This window comes from Lissotriton vulgaris, chromosome 1_1 (assembly GCF_964263255.1).
Source record: "Lissotriton vulgaris chromosome 1_1, aLisVul1.2, whole genome shotgun sequence".
NCBI classification, from domain to species: Eukaryota; Metazoa; Chordata; class Amphibia; order Caudata; family Salamandridae; genus Lissotriton; species Lissotriton vulgaris.
In genome coordinates this window covers 1,367,561,093-1,367,584,251 of record NC_141685.1, presented here as the reverse complement: position 1 = coordinate 1,367,584,251, position 23,159 = coordinate 1,367,561,093, and the positions used below count along the sequence as shown (strand labels likewise).

The following is a 23,159-nucleotide window of genomic DNA, read 5'->3' as shown; positions in this document are numbered from 1 at the left end:
CCACCAGTGTATGTGTGATCTTTGACTCCTGCCAGTTCACAAGCAGGCGGCCAGGAAACGGTTTCAGCCTATCAACCACTGAGGGGATAAAGCCTTTGTATAAGGAATGAGGAAGCAATGAACACATTCAGCCTATCACAGGAGTAGCCCTGAGTGTTCCGAATTATAATTTCTTCATGTCACTGTATGTTATTGAGCCCAAGTAGCTCGCCGTGATCGTATAGTGGTTAGTACTCTGCGTTGTGGCCACAGCAACCTCGGTTTGAATCCGAGTCACGGCATTGTGGTTGGCAATGTCACGGCAGTTGGGTTTTTCCTTTACAGAATTCCCAAATGTACCAGTTGTTTTTGTAAAATGTATATTAAAAACAGATCCTTTTCAATATTTAAATGATCTAACGACAAATTATTTAAACACACATGAATATAAGATGTAGGTATACTGTACTTACTGACGTAAATTATCGTTCTTGAACTTATTTGCGGTAAGGGGAGTGGAGCTCTCCCCCAGGCCAATCAGAATGCAGATGAATGCAGTTGCAGTTGAGTGACGTGTGTTGTGGCTGTCTACAGGGAATGCACATATGTAGCTGTCTCGCAGCCCAATCCAGATGTCAATTGAAGACAGGTTTACATGCAAATAGAGCAGTAAGTGCAGAGAAATGCTCACTCTCTAAAAATGGCATTTATACAATAGTAAGATTAAATCCAACTTCACCAGTAGATAGGATTTACCAATAAATAAATAAAGCTTCTCCTCTCTGATATGGAATTACCCCCCAAAAAGTATAAGGGCATACCCAATGCTAACCTTTGAGAGGGGCAGACCTCACAGTAGTGAAAAATGTAATAGACTGTTTGATACTACTAGGATATACAAACTACCACAGTACATGTCTTACCTTTTACTTACATAGCATGATGCCCCTAGGACTACCTAGGGCCTACCTAAGGGGTTACTGATATGTAATAAAATTGGAGTTTAAGGCTTGGCAAGTAGTTTTAAATGCCAAGTCGAAGTGGCAGTACACTGCAGCACAGGCACTGCAGTAGCAGGCTTGAGACAGGTTTGAAATGCTATTTCTTTGGGCGGCACAATCAGTCCCTGGGTATATGGTATACCGCTTTACAAGGGGCTTTCAAGTAAATTAAATCTGTCAGTCAGGTGTACTCCAATTATACACATGATTAGGGAAGAAGCACGTGCACTTCAGCACTGATTAGTAGCGATAAAGTGATCAGAGTCCTAAGGCCAACAAAAAGATACAGCAAAATGCGGAGGTGAAAAGCAATAAGGTGGGGTTGGGACCACCTTAAGAATGCAAGGTCTAACAAAAACGAACTAAGGATAACATGAGTAAAACATCAGGTTTCTCTACAGCATTTGGTGAGACAAGTGGGCCTTCTTTTATCTTCCATAAATGCAATCTTTCCCGGACCTCTTTATTATATAGCTCTTCAAGGAAAAAATATAAAGCACTTACAAAGGAGCCTCAAATACTCAAAGATGGTAGACTTCTGTAATATGGGCCATATACTAAAAGCAGCACGAAAACAGAGTGCAATAGGGGCCAAAAAACTTGAGTGACCCATGAGAGTATGCATGCAAGCCTATGGTATTCCAAACTAGAGATATACGCATGCAATTTTTGTTTTTAGGAGAGAATGTGCCTGCTGAAAAAAACATTATTTTTAAAAAGTGCATTGCAGAATATCAGGAATTTGCTGTGGGACACCTTAAAAACTTGCATACAGATTATGTGCACACGCCTTGCAGTCAGTTGTTGTGGCCGAGTGGTTAAGGCGATGGACTAGATATCCATTGGGGTCTCCCCGCGCAGGTTCGAATCCTGCCGACAACGACAATCTTTTTAACATCGGCTACAATTTCAGAAGTTAACCTTTAGTATTTCTTCCATGTCAGTTTTATAAATAGGTGGCTTATTTTGGTGTCACTATTGCCATATCACATATTTATTATCGCTCCCCCTTTCATATCTTTGCTATAACTCTCGTCCTTCATTAGCGCTGGTGCAAACGCTTCAAATTATTATACCCTGGCTCTCTCGGTCATACCTGTGCATGCACTTGAAACTTACTTTACCAATAAAAGAAGCAAATAGAGAAATAAAATAAAAGTGCTAGCTGGATTAGGCAAACACACTCCATGAAACTGCATTTTCTTTTCTATTCTTTCCGTGTTACAAGCTTAACTGCTCCCTGTGTAATTTCTCTTAACCTGCTGTTCCTGGAAGAGAAGTTCATCTACAAGCTCTTTCTGTGTTTTTTCCTAGTCTTTTCTTTCCCTTTTCTTAGATTTGTAACTGTTCCTTTACGTGCTCTATTTAGGCGCCATTAATCTCATTTGAGCTCCTTGTACCTGCTGCTGTTTTCTCCACACCTCATACTGTCTTTTCCCTCTTTCTCTCTTTCTCTGCGGTTGGTGGCTACTTTCCAAAGCGTCTGATGCCCCAATGTTCCTTCGTCTTGTTGTCAGACGTGAATTTGAAAAGCAACAAAATTAACAAGCTTTTACCACTCACACATGGCAGAAGTTTATACTTTAATTCAATGAGCTAAGAAAAGTGTGTTGTGGGGCCCCTACGAGTTATGGTGCTTGCTTCATCATAATTAGGCATGCAGTCATTAGCCACAGCTCTGATTATGGGTCCCTGAGGTCAGTTTCAATAATTCCTCAAAAACCTAACCATGCAGTCCCCCCTAACTGTGTAGTTATCTTGCTTTACTGCTGTTTGTGTGATTAGCTGGGAGGAGCTCACGGCAGCATCCTCCCAATAAAAGTGTAGATGGACCGTTCCTTAACTCTTTCTTGCTTCACATACAGATGGCTTGAGGAGGTACAGGGGAGATGCAGGTCTAATAAACAGAATAGAATATCTGCGCCAGGTGTGTTTCTCTGCATTGGTGTCCCATCACAGGCCCACCAGTGTATGTGTGATCTTTGACTCCTGCCAGTTCACAAGCAGGCGGCCAGGAAACGGTTTCAGCCTATCAACCACTGAGGGGATAAAGCCTTTGTATAAGGAATGAGGAAGCAATGAACACATTCAGCCTATCACAGGAGTAGCCCTGAGTGTTCCGAATTATAATTTCTTCATGTCACTGTATGTTATTGAGCCCAAGTAGCTCGCCGTGATCGTATAGTGGTTAGTACTCTGCGTTGTGGCCACAGCAACCTCGGTTCGAATCCGAGTCACGGCATTGTGGTTGGCAATGTCACGGCAGTTGGGTTTTTCCTTTACAGAATTCCCAAATGTACCAGTTGTTTTTGTAAAATGTATATTAAAAACAGATCCTTTTCAATATTTAAATGATCTAACGACAAATTATTTAAACACACATGAATATAAGATGTAGGTATACTGTACTTACTGACGTAAATTATCGTTCTTGAACTTATTTGCGGTAAGGGGAGTGGAGCTCTCCCCCAGGCCAATCAGAATGCAGATGAATGCAGTTGCAGTTGAGTGACGTGTGTTGTGGCTGTCTACAGGGAATGCACATATGTAGCTGTCTCGCAGCCCAATCCAGATGTCAATTGAAGACAGGTTTACATGCAAATAGAGCAGTAAGTGCAGAGAAATGCTCACTCTCTAAAAATGGCATTTATACAATAGTAAGATTAAATCCAACTTCACCAGTAGATAGGATTTACCAATAAATAAATAAAGCTTCTCCTCTCTGATATGGAATTACCCCCCAAAAAGTATAAGGGCATACCCAATGCTAACCTTTGAGAGGGGCAGACCTCACAGTAGTGAAAAATGTAATAGACTGTTTGATACTACTAGGATATACAAACTACCACAGTACATGTCTTACCTTTTACTTACATAGCATGATGCCCCTAGGACTACCTAGGGCCTACCTTAGGGGTTACTGATATGTAATAAAATTGGAGTTTAAGGCTTGGCAAGTAGTTTTAAATGCCAAGTCGAAGTGGCAGTACACTGCAGCACAGGCACTGCAGTAGCAGGCTTGAGACAGGTTTGAAATGCTATTTCTTTGGGCGGCACAATCAGTCCCTGGGTATATGGTATACCGCTTTACAAGGGGCTTTCAAGTAAATTAAATCTGTCAGTCAGGTGTACTCCAATTATACACATGATTAGGGAAGAAGCACGTGCACTTCAGCACTGATTAGTAGCGATAAAGTGATCAGAGTCCTAAGGCCAACAAAAAGATACAGCAAAATGCGGAGGTGAAAAGCAATAAGGTGGGGTTGGGACCACCTTAAGAATGCAAGGTCTAACAAAAACGAACTAAGGATAACATGAGTAAAACATCAGGTTTCTCTACAGCATTTGGTGAGACAAGTGGGCATTCTTTTATCTTCCATAAATGCAATCTTTCCCGGACCCCTTTATTATATAGCTCTTCAAGAAAAAAATATAAAGCACTTACAAAGGAGCCTCAAATACTCAAAGATGGTAGACCTCTGTAATATGGGCCATATACTAAAAGCAGCATGAAAACAGAGTGCAATAGGGTCCAAAAAACTTGAGTGACCCATGAGAGTATGCATGCAAGCCTATGGTATTCCAAACTAGAGATATACGCATGCAATTTTTGTTTTTAGGAGAGAATGTGCCTGCTGAAAAAAACATTATTTTTAAAAAGTGCATTGCAGAATATCAGGAATTTGCTGTGGGACACCTTGAAAACTTGCATACAGATTATGTGCATACACCTTGCAGTCAGTTGTTGTGGCCGAGTGGTTAAGGCGATGGACTAAAAATCCATTGGGGTCTCCCCGCGCAGGTTCGAATCCTGCCGACAACGACAATCTTTTCAACATCGGCTACAATTTCAGAAGTTAACCTATAGTATTTCTTCCATGTCAGTTTTATAAATAGGTGGCTTATTTTGGTGTCACTATTGCCATATCACATATTTATTATCGCTCTCCCTTTTTATATCTTTGCTATAACTCTCGTCCTTCATTAGCGCTGGTGCAAACGCTTCAAATTATTATACCCTGGCTCTCTCGGTCATACCTGTGCATGCACTTGAAACTTACTTTACCAATAAAAGAAGCAAATAGAGAAATAAAATAAAAGTGCTAGCTGGATTAGGCAAACACACTTCATGAAAATGCATTTTCTTTTCTATTCTCCCCCGTGTTACAAGCTTAACTGCTCCCTGTGTAATTTCTCTTAACCTGCTGTTCCTGGAAGAGAATTTCATCTACAAGCTCTTTCTGTGTTTTTTCCTAGTCTTTTCTTTCCCTTTTCTTAGATTTGTAACTGTTCCTTTACGTGCTCTATTTAGGCGCCATTAATCTCATTTGAGCTCCTTGTACCTGCTGCTGTTTTCTCCACACCTCATACTGTCTTTTCCCTCTTTCTCTCTTTCTCTGCGGTTGGTGGCTACTTTCCAAAGCGTCTGATGCCCCAATGTTCCTTCGTCTTGTTGTCAGACGTGAATTTGAAAAGCAACAAAATTAACAAGCTTTTACCACTCACACATGGCAGAAGTTTATACTTTAATTCAATGAGCTAAGAAAAGTGTGTTGTGGGGCCCCTACGAGTTATGGTGCTTGCTTCATCATAATTAGGCATGCAGTCATTAGCCACAGCTCTGATTATGGGTCACTGAGGTCAGTTTCAATAATTCCTCAAAAACCTAACCATGCAGTCCCCCCTAACTGTGTAGTTATCTTGCTTTACTGCTGTTTGTGTGATTAGCTGGGAGGAGCTCACGGCAGCATCCTCCCAATAAAAGTGTAGATGGGCCGTTCCTTAACTCTTTCTTGCTTCACATACAGATGGCTTGAGGAGGTACAGGGGAGATGCAGGTCTAATAAACAGAATAGAATATCTGCGCCAGGTGTGTTTCTCTGCATTGGTGTCCCATCACAGGCCCACCAGTGTATGTGTGATCTTTGACTCCTGCCAGTTCACAAGCAGGCGGCCAGGAAACGGTTTCAGCCTATCAACCACTGAGGGGATAAAGCCTTTGTATAAGGAATGAGGAAGCAATGAACACATTCAGCCTATCACAGGAGTAGCCCTCAGTGTTCCGAATTATAATTTCTTCATGTCACTGTATGTTATTGAGCCCAAGTAGCTCGCCGTGATCGTATAGTGGTTAGTACTCTGCGTTGTGGCCACAGCAACCTCGGTTCGAATCCGAGTCACGGCATTGTGGTTGGCAATGTCACGGCAGTTGGGTTTTTCCTTTACAGAATTCCCAAATGTACCAGTTGTTTTTGTAAAATGTATATTAAAAACAGATCCTTTTCAATATTTAAATGATCTAACGACAAATTATTTAAACACACATGAATATAAGATGTAGGTATACTGTACTTACTGACGTAAATTATCGTTCTTGAACTTATTTGCGGTAAGGGGAGTGGAGCTCTCCCCCAGGCCAATCAGAATGCAGATGAATGCAGTTGCAGTTGAGTGACGTGTGTTGTGGCTGTCTACAGGGAATGCACATATGTAGCTGTCTCGCAGCCCAATCCAGATGTCAATTGAAGACAGGTTTACATGCAAATAGAGCAGTAAGTGCAGAGAAATGCTCACTCTCTAAAAATGGCATTTATACAATAGTAAGATTAAATCCAACTTCACCAGTAGATAGGATTTACCAATAAATAAATAAAGCTTCTCCTCTCTGATATGGAATTACTCCCCAAAAAGTATAAGGGCATACCCAATGCTAACCTTTGAGAGGGGCAGACCTCACAGTAGTGAAAAATGTAATAGACTGTTTGATACTACTAGGATATACAAACTACCACAGTACATGTCTTACCTTTTACTTACATAGCATGATGCCCCTAGGACTACCTAGGGCCTACCTTAGGGGTTACTGATATGTAATAAAATTGGAGTTTAAGGCTTGGCAAGTAGTTTTAAATGCCAAGTCGAAGTGGCAGTACACTGCAGCACAGGCACTGCAGTAGCAGGCTTGAGACAGGTTTGAAATGCTATTTCTTTGGGCGGCACAATCAGTCCCTGGGTATATGGTATACCGCTTTACAAGGGGCTTTCAAGTAAATTAAATCTGTCAGTCAGGTGTACTCCAATTATACACATGATTAGGGAAGAAGCACGTGCACTTCAGCACTGATTAGTAGCGATAAAGTGATCAGAGTCCTAAGGCCAACAAAAAGATACAGCAAAATGCGGAGGTGAAAAGCAATAAGGTGGGGTTGGGACCACCTTAAGAATGCAAGGTCTAACAAAAACGAACTAAGGATAACATGAGTAAAACATCAGGTTTCTCTACAGCATTTGGTGAGACAAGTGGGCCTTCTTTTATCTTCCATAAATGCAATCTTTCCCGGACCTCTTTATTATATAGCTCTTCAAGGAAAAAATATAAAGCACTTACAAAGGAGCCTCAAATACTCAAAGATGGTAGACTTCTGTAATTGTTATTGTTATTATGGGTTTATATAGCGCCGGGTCACCTACAGGTCTCAGGGCACTTTGACCACAGAACATAACATCCAGGAGAGAGAGAAGGTGGAATGCCTAGGCTGGGCTGAACGATGTTCGGAACAAGCTGGTCTTCAGGGCTTTCCTGAAGCGGAGTAGATTCTCCTCCTTTCGGAGAGTTTCAGACAGGGCATTCCAAAGCTTTGGTACTAAAACCGAAAAAGATCTGCCTCCCATTGTGGCCAGCTTAAAGCGAGGACATACAAGGAATTTGGCATCAGAGGACCTAAGATTTCTTTCCGGCCTATATATCTCGATCCGTTCCTTGATGTAGGTCGGGGCCTTCCCGTAAATGGCTTTGTGGGCTATGCAGAGGCTTTTGAAAACAGACCTCTGTCCAATTGGTAACCAGTGTAGGTCTTTTAACAATGGAGAGGCATGGGTTCTCCGCGGGAGATTGAAGATAAGTCTGGCGGCGTCATTTAAGACTACCTGAAGTCTGTTTGTCAGTGTTTTTGGCAGGCCTAGGTATAGCGCATTGCCGTAATCGAGTCTTGACACTATAGTGGCCGAGACCACTGTGCGTAACATCGATTGGGAAAGAAGAGGGGCCAGTTTACGCAGCTGTCTTAAAAGACCTGTACAAATGCCAACCACTGTGGAAACCTGGTTGGTCATTGAGAGGCCACTGTCCAGTTTAATACCCAGACTTTTGACCGTGGCTGCCGGCTGTGGGGTTGGGCCCAGCTCCTGGGGCCAGTACAAGTCACTCCAGGAGGTGCACTTGGATGGTATTATCAGCACCTCTGTCTTCTCCGGGTTGATTTTGAGCTGGTTGATGGACATCCAGTGGACCGTGTATCGGAGTATATCTTGCGCATGCAACTGGGCATGTGTTGTATCATCTATGCCCAGCAGCAGCTGCGTGTCGTCAGCATAGTTGAATACTCGGCAGCCCATTCCCGCTAGTGTGTTAATCAGGGGCTGTAGATATATATTAAACAGGAGTGGGGATAGTGCTGAACCCTGGGGGACACCACAGGTCAGACTTCCCACTCCTGATACACTGTCTCCCATCTGGATTCTCTGCGTTCTCCCAGATAAAAATGATTCCAGCCACCGAAGGGCTAGGCCCTGAATCCCAAACCCAGCCAGCCTGTTCAGCAGGATGGGATGGCTGACAGTATCGAACGCCGCCGATAGGTCTAACAAAATCAGGGCGCTCGGTCTTTTGCTGTCAGCCATCCTTCTGAGCTCATCCAGCACCGAGAGCATGACCAACTCGGTGCTGTGGTGTGCACGAAAGCCTGCTTGCCTCTCATGGAGTAGATGGTTAGACTCCAGATAGCTTGACAAAGATTTGAGTACATGCTGTTCGAGTACTTTAGACAGGAAGGGCAGCTGAGATATAGGTCGATAGTTTTTTAAAACATTGGGATCTCCCCCCACTTTTTTTAGCAGCGGTCTTACACGGGCTTCCTTGAAGCCAGTTGGGAGCCTGCCAGTACTCAGGGATTTATTAAGTATGGCTAGAATATGGTTCTCTAGGATTGGTCCTGCCAAGCGGAAAATGCTTGGGGGGCATGGATCTGCTGGGGAGCCGGATTTCGTCTTTCTCATCAATAACTCAAGGGTTAGTGGATCCATGGGGGGAAATGATAATAAGCCGCTAACCGTTGGCATTAAATCGGTGTGCTGCTCAATTAAGCTGCACCCCGTGCTTTTTATTTCACGCCTGATAATGTCAACTTTATCCAGAAAGTATTTCTGGAAGGTGTCACAGTCTATGCTGCTTTCTGCATCTTGGGCTCTTTTTGTTAGTTCTTTCAGAATGTTGAATGTTTCCTTTTGAACATTATTCGCCTTATTTATACGAGCCTCGTAGAAAGCAGCTTTAGTTGTCTGGATAGATTTTTTGTAATATGGGCCATATACTAAAAGCAGCACGAAAACAGAGTGCAATAGGGGCCAAAAAACTTGAGTGACCCATGAGAGTATGCATGCAAGCCTATGGTATTCCAAACTAGAGATATACGCATGCAATTTTTGTTTTTAGGAGAGAATGTGCCTGCTGAAAAAAACATTATTTTTAAAAAGTGCATTGCAGAATATCAGGAATTTGCTGTGGGACACCTTAAAAACTTGCATACAGATTATGTGCACACGCCTTGCAGTCAGTTGTTGTGGCCGAGTGGTTAAGGCGATGGACTAGATATCCATTGGGGTCTCCCCGCGCAGGTTCGAATCCTGCCGACAACGACAATCTTTTCAACATCGGCTACAATTTCAGAAGTTAACCTATAGTATTTCTTCCATGTCAGTTTTATAAATAGGTGGCTTATTTTGGTGTCACTATTGCCATATCACATATTTATTATCGCTCTCCCTTTTTATATCTTTGCTATAACTCTCGTCCTTCATTAGCGCTGGTGCAAACGCTTCAAATTATTATACCCTGGCTCTCTCGGTCATACCTGTGCATGCACTTGAAACTTACTTTACCAATAAAAGAAGCAAATAGAGAAATAAAATAAAAGTGCTAGCTGGATTAGGCAAACACACTTCATGAAACTGCATTTTCTTTTCTATTCTCCCCCGTGTTACAAGCTTAACTGCTCCCTGTGTAATTTCTCTTAACCTGCTGTTCCTGGAAGAGAATTTCATCTACAAGCTCTTTCTGTGTTTTTTCCTAGTCTTTTCTTTCCCTTTTCTTAGATTTGTAACTGTTCCTTTACGTGCTCTATTTAGGCGCCATTAATCTCATTTGAGCTCCTTGTACCTGCTGCTGTTTTCTCCACACCTCATACTGTCTTTTCCCTCTTTCTCTCTTTCTCTGCGGTTGGTGGCTACTTTCCAAAGCGTCTGATGCCCCAATGTTCCTTCGTCTTGTTGTCAGACGTGAATTTGAAAAGCAACAAAATTAACAAGCTTTTACCACTCACACATGGCAGAAGTTTATACTTTAATTCAATGAGCTAAGAAAAGTGTGTTGTGGGGCCCCTACGAGTTATGGTGCTTGCTTCATCATAATTAGGCATGCAGTCATTAGCCACAGCTCTGATTATGGGTCACTGAGGTCAGTTTCAATAATTCCTCAAAAACCTAACCATGCAGTCCCCCCTAACTGTGTAGTTATCTTGCTTTACTGCTGTTTGTGTGATTAGCTGGGAGGAGCTCACGGCAGCATCCTCCCAATAAAAGTGTAGATGGACCGTTCCTTAACTCTTTCTTGCTTCACATACAGATGGCTTGAGGAGGTACAGGGGAGATGCAGGTCTAATAAACAGAATAGAATATCTGCGCCAGGTGTGTTTCTCTGCATTGGTGTCCCATCACAGGCCCACCAGTGTATGTGTGATCTTTGACTCCTGCCAGTTCACAAGCAGGCGGCCAGGAAACGGTTTCAGCCTATCAACCACTGAGGGGATAAAGCCTTTGTATAAGGAATGAGGAAGCAATGAACACATTCAGCCTATCACAGGAGTAGCCCTGAGTGTTCCGAATTATAATTTCTTCATGTCACTGTATGTTATTGAGCCCAAGTAGCTCGCCGTGATCGTATAGTGGTTAGTACTCTGCGTTGTGGCCACAGCAACCTCGGTTCGAATCCGAGTCACGGCATTGTGGTTGGCAATGTCACGGCAGTTGGGTTTTTCCTTTACAGAATTCCCAAATGTACCAGTTGTTTTTGTAAAATGTATATTAAAAACAGATCCTTTTCAATATTTAAATGATCTAACGACAAATTATTTAAACACACATGAATATAAGATGTAGGTATACTGTACTTACTGACGTAAATTATCGTTCTTGAACTTATTTGCGGTAAGGGGAGTGGAGCTCTCCCCCAGGCCAATCAGAATGCAGATGAATGCAGTTGCAGTTGAGTGACGTGTGTTGTGGCTGTCTACAGGGAATGCACATATGTAGCTGTCTCGCAGCCCAATCCAGATGTCAATTGAAGACAGGTTTACATGCAAATAGAGCAGTAAGTGCAGAGAAATGCTCACTCTCTAAAAATGGCATTTATACAATAGTAAGATTAAATCCAACTTCACCAGTAGATAGGATTTACCAATAAATAAATAAAGCTTCTCCTCTCTGATATGGAATTACCCCCCAAAAAGTATAAGGGCATACCCAATGCTAACCTTTGAGAGGGGCAGACCTCACAGTAGTGAAAAATGTAATAGACTGTTTGATACTACTAGGACATACAAACTACCACAGTACATGTCTTACCTTTTACTTACGTAGCATGATGCCCCTAGGACTACCTAGGGCCTACCTTAGGGGTTACTGATATGTAATAAAATTGGAGTTTAAGGCTTGGCAAGTAGTTTTAAATGCCAAGTCGAAGTGGCAGTACACTGCAGCACAGGCACTGCAGTAGCAGGCTTGAGACAGGTTTGAAATGCTATTTCTTTGGGCGGCACAATCAGTCCCTGGGTATATGGTATACCGCTTTACAAGGGGCTTTCAAGTAAATTAAATCTGTCAGTCAGGTGTACTCCAATTATACACATGATTAGGGAAGAAGCACGTGCACTTCAGCACTGATTAGTAGCGATAAAGTGATCAGAGTCCTAAGGCCAACAAAAAGATACAGCAAAATGCGGAGGTGAAAAGCAATAAGGTGGGGTTGGGACCACCTTAAGAATGCAAGGTCTAACAAAAACGAACTAAGGATAACATGAGTAAAACATCAGGTTTCTCTACAGCATTTGGTGAGACAAGTGGGCCTTCTTTTATCTTCCATAAATGCAATCTTTCCCGGACCTCTTTATTATATAGCTCTTCAAGGAAAAAATATAAAGCACTTACAAAGGAGCCTCAAATACTCAAAGATGGTAGACTTCTGTAATATGGGCCATATACTAAAAGCAGCACGAAAACAGAGTGCAATAGGGGCCAAAAAACTTGAGTGACCCATGAGAGTATGCATGCAAGCCTATGGTATTCCAAACTAGAGATATACGCATGCAATTTTTGTTTTTAGGAGAGAATGTGCCTGCTGAAAAAAACATTATTTTTAAAAAGTGCATTGCAGAATATCAGGAATTTGCTGTGGGACACCTTAAAAACTTGCATACAGATTATGTGCACACGCCTTGCAGTCAGTTGTTGTGGCCGAGTGGTTAAGGCGATGGACTAGATATCCATTGGGGTCTCCCCGCGCAGGTTCGAATCCTGCCGACAACGACAATCTTTTTAACATCGGCTACAATTTCAGAAGTTAACCTTTAGTATTTCTTCCATGTCAGTTTTATAAATAGGTGGCTTATTTTGGTGTCACTATAGCCATATCACATATTTATTATCGCTCCCCCTTTCATATCTTTGCTATAACTCTCGTCCTTCATTAGCGCTGGTGCAAACGCTTCAAATTATTATACCCTGGCTCTCTCGGTCATACCTGTGCATGCACTTGAAACTTACTTTACCAATAAAAGAAGCAAATAGAGAAATAAAATAAAAGTGCTAGCTGGATTAGGCAAACACACTTCATAAAACTGCATTTTCTTTTCTATTCTCCCCCGTGTTACAAGCTTAACTGCTCCCTGTGTAATTTCTCTTAACCTGCTGTCCCTGGAGGAGAATTTCATCTACAAGCTCTTTCTGTGTTTTTTCCTAGTCTTTTCTTTCCCTTTTCTTAGATTTGTAACTGTTCCTTTACGTGCTCTATTTAGGCGCCATTAATCTCATTTGAGCTCCTTGTACCTGCTGCTGTTTTCTCCACACCTCATACTGCCTTTTCCCTCTTTCTCTCTTTCTCTGCGGTTGGTGGCTACTTTCCAAAGCGTCTGATGCCCCAATGTTCCTTCGTCTTGTTGTCAGACGTGAATTTGAAAAGCAACAAAATTAACAAGCCTTTACCACTCACACATGGCAGAAGTTTATACTTTAATTCAATGAGCTAAGAAAAGTGTGTTGTGGGGCCCCTACGAGCCATGGTACTTGCTTCATCATAATTAGGCATGCAGTCATTAGCCACAGCTCTGATTATGGGTCACTGAGGTCAGTTTCAATAATTCCTCAAAAACCTAACCATGCAGTCCCCCCTAACTGTGTATTTATCTTGCTTTACTGCTGTTTGTGTGATTAGCTGGGAGGAGCTCACGGCAGCATCCTCCCAATAAAAGTGTAGATGGACCGCTCCTTAACTCTTTCTTGCTTCACATACAGATGGCTTGAGGAGGTACAGGGGAGATGCAGGTCTAATAAACAGAATAGAATATCTGCGCCAGGTGTGTTTCTCTGCATTGGTGTCCCATCACAGGCCCACCAGTGTACGTGTGATCTTTGACTCCTGCCAGTTCACAAGCAGGCAGCCAGGAAACGGTTTCAGCCTATCAACCACTGAGGAGATAAAGCCTTTGTATAAGGAATGAGGAAGCAATGAACACATTCAGCCTATCGCAGGAGTAGCCCTGAGTGTTCCGAATTATAATTTCTTCAAGTCACTGTACATTATTGAGCCCAAGTAGCTCGCCGTGATCGTATAGTGGTTAGTACTCTGCGTTGTGGCCGCAGCAACCTCGGTTCGAATCCGCGTCACGGCATTGTGGTTGGCAATGTCACTGCAGTTGGGTTTTTCCTTTACAGAATTCCCAAATGTACCAATTGTTTTTGTAAAATGTCTATTAAAAACAGATCCTTTTCATGATTTAAATGATCTAACGACAAATTATTTAAACACACATGATTATATGTTGTGGGTATACTGTACTTACTGACATAAATTATCGTTCTTGAACATATTTGTGGTAAGGGGAGCGGAGCTCTCCCCCAGGCCAATCAGAATGCAGATGAATGCAGTTGCAGTTGAGTGACCTGTGTTGTGGCTGTCTACAGGGAATGCACATATGTAGCTGTCTCGCAGCCCAATCCAGACGTCAATTGAAGACAGGTTTTGATGCAAATAGAGCAGTAAGTGCAGAGAAATGCTCACTCTCTAAAAATGGCATTTATACAATAGTAAGATTAAATCCAACCTCACCAGTAGATAGGATTTATCAATAAATAAATAAAGCTTCTCCTCTCTGATATGGAATTACCCCCCAAAAAGTATAAGGGAATACCCAATGCTAACCTATGAGATGGGCAGACCTCACAGTAGTGAAAAATGTAATAGACTGTTTGATACTACTAGGACATACAAACTACCACAGTACATGCCTTACCTTTACTTACATAGCATAATGCCCCTAGGACTACCTAGGGCCTACCTTAGGGGTTACTGATATGTAATAAAATTGGACTTTAAGGTTTGGCAAGTAGTTTTAAATGCCAAGTCAAAGCGGCAGTACACTGCAGCACAGGCACTGCAGTAGCAGGCTTGAAACATGTTTGAAATGCTATTTCTTTGGGCGGCACAATCACTCCCTGGGTATATGGTTTACCACTTTACAAGGGGCTTTCAAGTAAATTAAATCTGTCAGTCAGGTATACTCCAATTATACACATGATTAGGGAAGAAGCACGTGCACTTCAGCACTGATTAGTAGCGATAAAGTGATCAGAGTCCTAAGGCCAAGAAAAAGATACAGCAAAATGCGGAGGTGAAAAGCAATAAGGTGGGGTTGGGACCACCTTAAGAATGCAAGGTCTAACAAAAAAGAACTAAGGATAAAATGAGTAAAACATCAGGTTTCTCTACAGCATTTGGTGAGACAAGTGGGCCTTCTTTTATCTTCCATAAATGCAATCTTTCCTGGACCCCTTTATTATATAGCTCTTCAAGGAAAAAATATAAAGCACTTACAAAGGAGCCTCAAATACTCAAAGATGGTAGACTTCTGTAATATGGGCCATGTACTAAAAGCGGCACGAAAACAGAGTGCAATAGGGTCCCAAAAACTTGAGTGACCCATGAGAGTATGCATGCAAGCCTATGGTATTCCAAACTAGAGATATACGCATGCAATTTTTGTTTTTAGGAGAGAATGTGCCTGCTGAAAAAAACATTATTTTTAAAAAGTGCATTGCAGAATATCAGGAATTTGCTGTGGGACACCTTGAAAACTTGTATACAGATTATGTGCACACGCCTTACAGTTAGTTGTTGTGGCCGAGTGGTTAAGGCGATGGACTTGAAATCCATTGGGGTCTCCCCGCACAGGTTCGAATCCTGCCAACAACGAGAACCTTTTTAACATCGGCTACAATTTCAGAAGTTAACCTTTAGTATTTCTTCCATGTCAGTTTTATAAATAAGTGGCTTATTTTGGTGTCACTATTGCCATATCACATATTTATTATCGCTCCCCCTTTCATATCTTTGCTATAACTCCCGTCCCTTATTAGCGCTGGTGAAAACACTTCAAATTATTGTACCCTGGCTCTCTCGGTCATACCTGTGCATGCACTTGAAACCTACTTTACCAATAAAAGAAGCAAATAGAGAAATAAAATAAAAGTGCTAGCTGGATTAGGCAAACACACTTCATGAAACTGCATTTTCTTTTCTATTCAACCCGTGTTACAAGCTTAACTGCTCCCTGTGTAATTTCTCTTAACCTGCTGTTCCTGGAAGAGAATTTCATCTACAAGCTCTTTCTGTGTTTTTTCCTAGTATTTCTTTCCCTTTGCTTAGATTTGTAACTGTTCCTTTACGTGCTCTATTTAGGCGCCATTAATCTCATTTGAGCTCCTTGTACCTGCTGCTTTTTTCTCCACACCTCATACTGTCTTTTCCCTTTTTCTCTCTTTCTCTGCGGTTGGTGGCTACTTTCCAAAGCGTCTGATGCCCCAATGTTCCTTCGTCAGACGTGAATTTGAAAAGCAACAAAATTAACAAGCCTTTACCACTCACACATGGCAGAAGTTTATACTTTAATTCAATGAGCTAAGAAAAGTGTGTTGTGGGGCCCCTACGCGCCATGGTGCTTGCTTCATATTTACTCACATATTTATTATCGCTCCCCTTTCATATCTTTGCTATAACTCTCGTCCTTCATTAGCGCTGGTGCAAACGGGATCAATTTAGAAGCAGAGAGAGATCCAAGAAAGGCAGTCACATCCATAGAAGAAAAGAATGGATACTGTATCTGTCTGTATGTTGTTGTAGTTGTCCTCCTGTTGAATTTGGTAAGTAAGTTGCATGCAGCAAACAATTCCTCTTATTAGTGGCACTCCTCCATTCCAGCTGACGCTTTGTCCATCAATGTTGGTGACCAGAAGACACCCTGTCCACTGCCTGCCTGGCGGATGCTGAATTGCGACTCGCTAATGTGAAGCCTGACTCCATCCTTTTTTCCCCATTGCACAGACTGAAACCTGGCCTGTAATTATTGAACGAAAAACAGCACTGATAAATAAATATAAGGTATGTACGCTGTGTAGTGCAAAAAGTCATACTTTGATTTTCCTAATAGACAGTACAACATTTTTGAAAGTGCGTACTCTGTCTGAGTCACCTTTTGAAGGATAAATAAGTATGGGCAAATTAATTTAGCGGATCTTTCCCCTCAAGCTAGGTGTACTGTAAACTGTGTTTTAGAACAAAATTAGACCTTCCCAGCAGTGCTCCCACCCAGACCCTTACTAAAGCCAGTCTCAAAAATGTAAAAGACCCCCAATCAGATCTCAAAAAACGAGGACTAGCAGAAAACTGGTGACAAAACGTACTTCGAAAGTAAAAGTAGGCCCAAATACCCCCTTACCCACCGTGGATTGTATTCAAACCACTTGCAAGCAAGCAAAAGTATCCATAGCCAGCATCGCTCCAAGACTCGAAAACCCCCCCACCCAAACACATGCAATAGAAATACTGCTAACCCTAACGAGCCCTAAGTTAAGAATAGTGGCAGAGGCTTTCTTTAACTATGCCAAATCCCCCCTTTCCCACCATGGATTTTCTTCAAATGACTTGAACCAAAATTACACATTCTCACGAGTGCTCTAAGACCCCAGAACTCAGTTGCAAAAATCTACAATACCCAAAAATACATGCAATCCTGCTGCTAGGGCTAACCCTAACAAACCCATAGTTACAAAAAGTGCCAAAAGGCTTTTCCTTATGGATTTTGTCCCAACCACTTCTATCCGGTATTAGACCTTCCCATGAATGCCCCAAGACCCGCCAACCCACCCACCAAAAAGCACAACACCCCCAAACGGCCCAAAAGGAAAATCTCATACTTACAATATTTCTGGGCCTTCGGTCCAAACGCGCTGTGCAGCTAGGCCATAACTCCCGTTTTCCAGCACGGATTTCCTGAAAAGCAAATGCAATCAAGATTAGAGTGTCCCAGCAGTGCTCCCAGACCCCAAACCTCACCCACAAACACCCGCAACCCCCCCAAAGAGCACCTCAAAGGCAAGCAAGTCAGCAAAAACACAAACAAATTTCCGCCTTCGATTTGGTCCAAACCACTTTTATCCGGTATTAGAGCTTCCCAGCAATGGCCCCAGAGCCGTCAACCCAGGAGAAAACGAGTAGAAGACCCCCAAACAGCCAAAAAGCAAAAGTACAAAAATGGGGACTTAGTCATTTTTTTGCCAATTTCCCAAATCACTCCGCGCGCGCTCTGCAGCTAGGCCCTAACTCCCCTCTGCCACCATGTATTTGCTTCAAACCTCTTGCAAACTAAAGTATCCATAGCCAGCAGTGCTCCCAGACCCCGAAACCCACCCACAAACACCAGGAAGCCCCCCAAACAGGCCCCTGAAAACGCTACATTGAGCAAAATGTCAGAAATAGCAACAAAAAAATCAGCGTGGATTTTGTCCCAACCACTTCTATCCGGTATTAGACCTTCCCAGGAATGCCCCAAGACCCGCCAACCCACCCGCCAAAAAGCACAACACCTCCAAAAGGCCCAAAAGGAAAATCTCATACTTACAATATTTCTCGGCCTTCGGTCCAAACGCGCTGTGCAGCTAGGCCATAACTCCCGTTCTCCAGCACGGATTTCCTGAAAAGCAAATGCAATCAAGATTAGGGTGTCCCAGCAGTGCCCCCAGACCCCAAAACTCACCCACAAACACCTGGAACCCCCCCAAAGAGCACCTCTAAGGCAAGCAAGTCAGAAAAAAACACAAAAAAAATTCTGCCTCCGATTTGGTCCAAACCACTTTTATCCGGTATTGGAGCTTCCCAGCAATGGCCCCAGAGCCGTCAACTCACCCGCAAAGAAGTAGAACACCCCCACAAGTGCTGAGTCTTTCTTCATTGGGCGTAATCCAGCCCTCTGCTTTGATGGAAATAGGAGTCTGGAGGAGGATAGAGGAGCATGTTCTTCTGAACTTGTGAACCTGAGGAATGCAGACTGCGGAACCTTCAAATCAATAAGCAAACAAGGGAAGACAGTTCTGCTGATGGGCTTTTTTTGTGATTAGGTGATTAAAGTTTGAATTATATTAACTGTGCCCAACAAAGAAAGACAGACACACAGGAATAAAAGTGAATAAGGACGAAAAAGAAAGTTATTGATTCATTGTTTCATTTTCAGGGCTCGGTGTCAGGGTCCAGGAATAAGAATAAGGCTTCGTCATTATACTCTGCGAATTCAGGCAGGGTGAGGTCAGTGTCACCTGACAGAGAAGAAATTACCTCATCTACGTTGCTGTCCACCTCGTCTTCATCCGGCGTGCTTTCTCGTACTCTGTAATCTGGTGGTATGAGGTGCTGATTCCTCTTGATCATTGTTAACCTCTCCACATTTTTGGGCGAGAGGCGGCTCCGTTTGGGAGTTACAATGCCACCAGCAGCACTGAAAACACGTTGAGAAGACACACTTGCGAGTGGGCATGACAAGTAGTTTAAAGCCAGGTTGGAGAGCTGTGGCCACAATTCTTTTTTCCCATGCCAATACGCCAATGGTTCAGCATTAACATAGACCTCTGTTGAGTCATTCAGATAGTCCTGCACCATCGACTCAAGGTCCTCCAAGGTTCCTCCACTTTGCTTAGCTTTTGCTGTGACCTTTTGAGAACCAAACCCAAGCCGATTTAGCCAATCCTCTTCAGCATCCAATGTTATTGTTGTGTCTGGTGCAGATGATCCGGTTGCCGGTGCCTTTAACGGCTGAGAGGTCACTTGTGCCACAGCCACAGGTGCAGAAGTGGATTGTTTTGACTGGGGATGGCCTGCTGATGCTGATGCTGATGCTGATGAACTGCCTTTTCCATCAATTTTCTGCCGTTCTCTTTCAAACCTCTTGGCTGACAAGGATAGCCAACGTTTGTACTTTGTAACATCTTCATCAGCAAAAGGGAAGAATGCTCGGCCTGCCAGCGCCTTTTTGTAGCGTGGATCCAAAATAGTAGCACAAATGTAATGCTGGTCTCAGTGGATCATTTTAAGACATTCATCACCTTGTAGGCGCTCTTATAATTTCTCCGCCAAAACAAAAGGGTCTTTGTTTTTTTCATCTTTTTGAAACACAGAAGACACCTCCTTCAGTTGGTGCTTCAGCATGTACAACAATGGGATAGCTTTTCCCAAATTACAGTCCTCCTTGCTGACTGCACGCGTGAAGACCTCAAAAGGACGAAGCATGCGTGTCAGGCTTTTAACTATGTCCCATTGCGCCGCACCCATCCTCAGGTCCTTCTGAGCTGTACCCTGTTTTAAGAAATAGTGATTGAGTACCGTATACTGTTCATACAGACGCTCAAGCATGTAGAAGGTTGAGTTCCAACGTGTTGCCACCTCCTGGATGAGTGCTTTCACTGGCATTCGACGTTCATGTAGCAGGCTCCTCAGATGCTTCTGGGCCTTAAAAGATTGGCTGAAATGGTTGCTCATTTTTAGGCAGGTGTCCACTACCTCGTACGCTGGACTGTCTTTATCACTCAAGAATTTTTTGACAACCAGGTTTATACAGTGCGCCAAACACGGCACTCTGAAATACTGACCCAGCTCCATGGCCTTAACTACATCGGCGCCATTATCCGTGGAAACATAACCAATATGGCGTTTTTTTGGGGACAGCCAGTCAAGGACCTTTGTGTTAAACTCATCCAAAATGTTTTGTGCTGTATGACATTTCTCCAAACCAAACATGGCTAGTGTTGCATGTTTCCGAGCAGCTTTAAAAACTTGGTCCTGGTCAACACCTGCGTTTAGCTTTGCTTTAACCCCTGAAAAAGAGACCCAGTGTGCAGTGATGCACATGTAATCAGCGCCTGCGCCACTGGTCCACATGTCTGTTGTATAGTGTGAACAGCACTCTTCTGCAAAGCTGCCCCAATCACCTCCAGCACAACTTCATGTAGTGCTGGAACCGCAACTCTGGCAAAATAGAACCGGCTAGGAACCTTCCATTTAGGGCAGAGCGCTGCCACTAATTCTAGAAAACCAAAACCTTCTACAAAAGAAAAAGGGAGAAGGTCCAGAGCTAGCATTTTAGCCAGCTTAGTGTTATACAGACGCGTCAGTGGGTGGTTGCGTTCATATTGCGCTTCTGTAAACAAAATCTTTTTAATGTTGCCCTGGACCAAGCATTTACGGGATGATGATGATGATGATATCTTCGACCCAGTTACGCTCGCTGATTAACTTTTTTGCATTGGTGTCTCACTCTCTCCCACACTCTTAGTGTGGCTCACATGGGGTGTGCTGCTGACAGGGGTACTGGGTGTAAGTGAAGTGTTTGGCACGTCTTCTTCCTCCTCGTCATCATCAGATAAAACAGCATTACGTGCAATTCGGGCTTCCTTGATCGCCTGTAGGTGCGCAAACCATTTGACAGTGTGCTTTCTTTCAAGATGACCTCTCTGGCCTCCGGTACCATAGTTGGAACCAAACTTACCACGACTAACTGCCAACTTACAAATGCTACAAATGGCAACGTTTTCCTTTTTTGGGCAAACACTAAAGAAGTCCCAAACTGCGGACTTGAAATGTCTTTGGGGGCCGGAGGAGGCGGCGATACTGGTGGTGGTGGTCCTGCTGCTAATGCCAGATGAAGTGGAGGATGTGGATTGCCGAACTTCAGTACGTTTTGCACTTTCACCACCACTAATTGAGGTCGAGGTGGATGGAGGTCCCTTCTGGCGAGTAAGAAATATGGAAGCGGTAGGTGTTGGTGAACTAGTTAACTCCAATGATTGTGGTGTTTCTTCCATTGACTCCTCGTCGACAACATCATCACGCTCAGCAGCTTCTCTTGTTAGGGTCAAAATGTCTTTTTGCTGCATGCCCGCTGGGGCTGCAGTGACCTTTATGATGACTGCGTCGTCGTCGTGAGAGTCTTCATCAGCAGGAGTATCCGCCACTTCTTGTTGAGCCTCATCACACTCCATAACTATGAGTCTTTCGACGACCTTCCTTTTACGCTTAAGTACCTTTGTCAGATCATGGTGTGCCTCACTCTCAGACGGCCGTGGTGGTTCCCAATTTTCATCCAGTTCATCAGAAGGAGGTGGGCATGAAGAAGATGTAGACACCCCCCTTGATCTTTTCCTTGCTAGGGATATGGAAGACAATGAATGATCATCAGGAGGAGTGGCTTCCTCAAATGATACCTCGGCTTGAATGTCGATTTCCTGATGTGCCCCTACTTCGGGAGGAACAACTATTGTGGGCACTTGTGACCCTCCATGCACCTCTGCTTGCGCATCTCCTTGCGCTGCCTCTCCTTCCACATGTACTTGGGCTTGTACTTGCACATGTGGTTGTTGTTGCAGCTGTGGTTGTTCAACACTTGTCAGATGAGTTACAACAACCTGTGTTGATTCAGGGACATTGCTGCTACTTTCTTGCGATGAGCCAACATCACTGGTCGATGGTGTTTGAAGAAGTACGCTGGCTGCCTCTGCAGCACTCAAGGGCTTGGACTTAAGTTGGCGTGGTGGTGGTGGTGGCGGCACTGAGCCCAATGGAGCGGGGGTGCTGCTCCCAGCTTGGTCCCCAGCAGATCCCGCTGCTGCTGCAGGCATACTTTTTTTTTTACTCCCAAAAAACGCGGCGGCTGGCACACCAGCCTCCTTGGTAACTTGCTTCTTCTGCTCCTTATTGGCAACTTTCTTGCTAGAGGAGCTACGGAGAACTTTTTTGGGGCCATCTTCTTCAGAGCAGGTCAGAACAGCAGGCCGCAGTTGCATGAGTTGCAGAGTTGTCTGTGGCCAGACGTGACGTCGCGTGACGTTATGCTGCACACACACACCGCTGCAGGATTTCTTCCTGGCACTGGTGGTTCTCTTGAGTCTTGTGCACCTAAAAGCAATGGAAGACAGAGGAACATCAGTTCAGTTATACACCCCCAAAAAATCGAAAAAACACAGAAAAATCAGCACAATCCCATGCCCTCCATGATGTTTAAATTCAAGACACCCCACAGAAAGACTAGGCCCATGCAACACTCACTACCCCTGGTGAAAAGGCCACAACAACAGGCCAAACAAACGAAAATCACAGAAAAATTAGCACAATCCCAAACCATCCAGGCCCTCCATGATGTTTAAATTCAAGACACCCCACAGAAAGACTAGGCCCATGCAATACTCACTACCCCTGGTGAAAAGGCCACAACAACAGGCCAAAAAAACGAAAATCAGCACAATCACAAACCATCCAGGCCCTCCATGATGTTTAAATTCAAGACACCCCACAGAAAGACTAGGCCCATGCAACACTCACTACCCCTGGTGAAAAGGCCACAACAACAGGCCAAAAAAACGAAAATCACAGAAAAATCAGCACAATCCCAAGCCATGCAGCCCCTCCATGATGTTTAAATTCAAGACACCCCACAGAAAGACTAGGCCCATGCAATACTCACTACCCCCGGTGAA

At 43.5% G+C, this 23,159-nt stretch overlaps 5 non-coding genes across 5 annotated transcripts; all 5 read left to right on the top strand.

The window, feature by feature from the left end:
* The first annotated feature begins 1,780 nt into the window (after positions 1-1,780).
* On the top strand, positions 1,781-1,862 carry TRNAS-AGA (transfer RNA serine (anticodon AGA)). The gene has a single exon. It is a non-coding gene; the product is annotated as a tRNA-Ser (tRNA).
* A 2,859-nt stretch (positions 1,863-4,721) lies between these two features.
* TRNAF-AAA (transfer RNA phenylalanine (anticodon AAA)) lies at positions 4,722-4,803 on the top strand. Its single transcript has one exon. It is a non-coding gene; the product is annotated as a tRNA-Phe (tRNA).
* Positions 4,804-9,592: 4,789 nt separating this feature from the next.
* Positions 9,593-9,674, top strand: TRNAS-AGA (transfer RNA serine (anticodon AGA)). The gene has a single exon. It is a non-coding gene; the product is annotated as a tRNA-Ser (tRNA).
* Positions 9,675-12,535: 2,861 nt separating this feature from the next.
* On the top strand, positions 12,536-12,617 carry TRNAS-AGA (transfer RNA serine (anticodon AGA)). Its single transcript has one exon. It is a non-coding gene; the product is annotated as a tRNA-Ser (tRNA).
* Positions 12,618-15,476: 2,859 nt separating this feature from the next.
* TRNAS-UGA (transfer RNA serine (anticodon UGA)) lies at positions 15,477-15,558 on the top strand. Its single transcript has one exon. It is a non-coding gene; the product is annotated as a tRNA-Ser (tRNA).
* Positions 15,559-23,159: the final 7,601 nt, after the last annotated feature.